We start from the raw sequence: 2,917 nt of genomic DNA, 5'->3' as shown, positions 1-2,917 counted from the left end.
AGTGCTTCCACTGAGCCCTGGTAGCTTGCTACTGCTCCGGAACACTTAGGCTGGCCGGCATGTGTCCTTCTTCGATCCTGTGTCTGTCCCTTAGGGGAAATGTCACGTGATGAATACCGGAGTCCTGTTAGCCTGCTACAGCCCGGTTCACCGGAGTCCTGTTAGCCCAGTGCTACAGCCTAGATTCACTCGCTGATGACCGACACGTTCGATGCTGGGTCATGGATGCCTGTCCCTGTAAGTTAGTGCCACTTTGGGTTTACGACTAGCCATGTCAGCCCGGGCTCTTTATCATATGGATGCTAGCGACACCATCATATACGTGTGCCAAAAGGCGCAAACGGTCCCGGGCAAAGGTAAGGCGACACCCGTGGGGATACCGTGCGTGAGGCCGCAAAGTGATATGAGGTGTTACATGCTGGATCGATGTGGCATTGAGTCGGGGTCCTGACAGGATCCCATAAATCACCCAACCGCGTAAGGAACGCAAAATCCGGAAAAATAACACCGGTATGACGGAAACTAGGGTGGCAAGAGTGGAACAAAACACCAGGCATAAGGCCGAGTCTTCCACCCTTTACCAAGTATTTAGATGCATTAATTAAATAAGAGATATTGTGATATCCCAACATCATCCTATCCATCATGGAGCAATCTTCAACTTCACATGCAACTAACAATGCTATAAGAGGGGCTGAGCAAAGCGGTAACATAGCCAAACAATGGTTTGCTAGGAAGGGTGACAAGGTTAGAGGCTGGCATGGCAAATTGGAAGGCTTGGAGAACAAGTGATAGGTAGCGTAGCATAGCGATAGAACGAAGCAACTAGCATAGCAACGATAGTAATGAGATCCAAGGTGACGGTCATCTTGCCAGAAATCCCGCAAGGAAGAAGAACGGGTCCACAAAGAAGACGAACAGATGAAGCCGAACGAAGCGTAGACGAACGAATCCTCACGATCGCAACGAAACGGGAACTATCAAGAAGAAGCACACAACATAGTAAACACACCACACATGAACAAGACATGATGCACAACAAGCATGATGCATGACAAACCTACATGAGGCTACTCATGGCAAGAGATGAAGCAAACAAGAACAACACATCAAAGCAAGGTTAAATGAGGCTGGAAACAACATATAACAATTCCGGTAAGTCCTCATATGCAAATTTAGGAATTGGTCCAGAACTGAATAAACCTTATGTTCAAGTTGTTAAACAGCAAGTTAAAGAGCACCAAGAGAATCTACACGAAATTCTAGTCAAGTTACATATAAAGTTCATTTAGTTTGGAGCTACGGCCTAGAAGATATGAGCAAAACAAGTTAAACATGGCATTGATGCTAAATGCATCCAAACATCAAGCAAACACCTCAAAACAAGGATGCAACATGATAATATAAAACTTCATGCAAAAACAAGCAAGTTTCATATAGAGCACACTCAAAACGGAGCAACGGTTCAACACATACACTCTATACAAGTTTAAAGGACAAGCTGTCCAAAACAGCAACTAGGCATAAAGCAAGCATCAAAACAACAAGCTACAGCACCCCAACATAAGAACAAAAGGCATGGGAATGAAGTACAGGTAAAGCATGACAAAACATGAACAATGAGCTATCTCCAGAAAACATTATAACATGCTCAAAAGGACATGGCAAGATTGCAAATAATAACAGTTTCAGGCTTAGCATAAATAACATCAGGTTGCAATGTTTAGAGCTATCAAACAACAAGCTACAGAAACTTAACATGGCATAGAGAGGCATGGTGTGAATCTACTAATTGCATATAACAAAAGTACCTTACTGACCATGAGCCAAAAGGGCACATAAAATATGATGGCACCCATGTAAACATAGCAAATGATATGACAGATTCATACATGGCAGGAACAACAATAAGTAGGCATGTTGGTGAGCTTGTACCACTCACCACAGAGCAATAAATGGCATGTAAAGGAGACCAACAGTAAGAAGACATGTTTATGAAGCTAATCATGGAAAGAACAAGTTCATAGGGTGCATGGACCACTAGCAAAGCTCATGGCAAAACTGAACTTAATGTTAACAGGCTGACAGCAACATTATTTAGCAAGTTTCGAGCAAGATAACAACAAGTTAAAGCAGGCTATAAATGCAACCAGGGGCATGGATGGATAGAGCATGACATGTATAACAAAACATCCTTAGTGAACATCTCCAGATTATGCATGGAATGACTTGTAGAAGCAGGTTGACAAAGAAACATGATATAGCAGATTCAGACAATCAAAACAGTAACAACAAGTACCCTACTTCACGAGCTTGATGCACTCGCTAGAAGACTCACAAAAATACATGGATTGCACCACTGCAAAGATGACATGATATATCACAAAACACATGTAGACATAAAGCTCATAAGATGCACGCATTAAATGCAATGAAAAAGACAAAACAGCAAGTTATGACAGTTTCAGCAGGTTAACATCATATATCACTCTTGCAACGATGATTTGGGCATCAAGATGGACTCAAACAAGCACGACACAATGGAAAGAAATGTAGAGAATCTCACAATGAACATTTTGATATATTATGCATGAACAACGGAGCTGAAGACATGGATATATGGCATCACTAACATGCATACATAATGCAGAAAACTTAGGGACTTAGACGAAAAAATCACCTCCCAGATCTGGATCTAGGGTTCTTCGTGGGCACGCGAAACCGAGGCGGCCGGAGTTTGCCGGAGAACACGTCAGAGAGGGAGAGGATGGCGGCCGGAGGTCAGGGACGGAGGGGCCGGTCGGATCCGACGGAGAAGGCCGGAGGGAGGGGCGCGGCGCCGGTCGTCGGAGGCGGGCGCGCCGGCGCAAGGCGGCGCGGTCGCCGGTGCGGAGGTGGAGGTGCGGGTCTCGGGGCG

Source organism: Triticum dicoccoides, chromosome 6B (assembly GCF_002162155.2).
Source record: "Triticum dicoccoides isolate Atlit2015 ecotype Zavitan chromosome 6B, WEW_v2.0, whole genome shotgun sequence".
In the NCBI taxonomy this organism is placed as follows: Eukaryota; Viridiplantae; Streptophyta; class Magnoliopsida; order Poales; family Poaceae; genus Triticum; species Triticum dicoccoides.
This window is presented reverse-complemented; position numbering follows the sequence as displayed.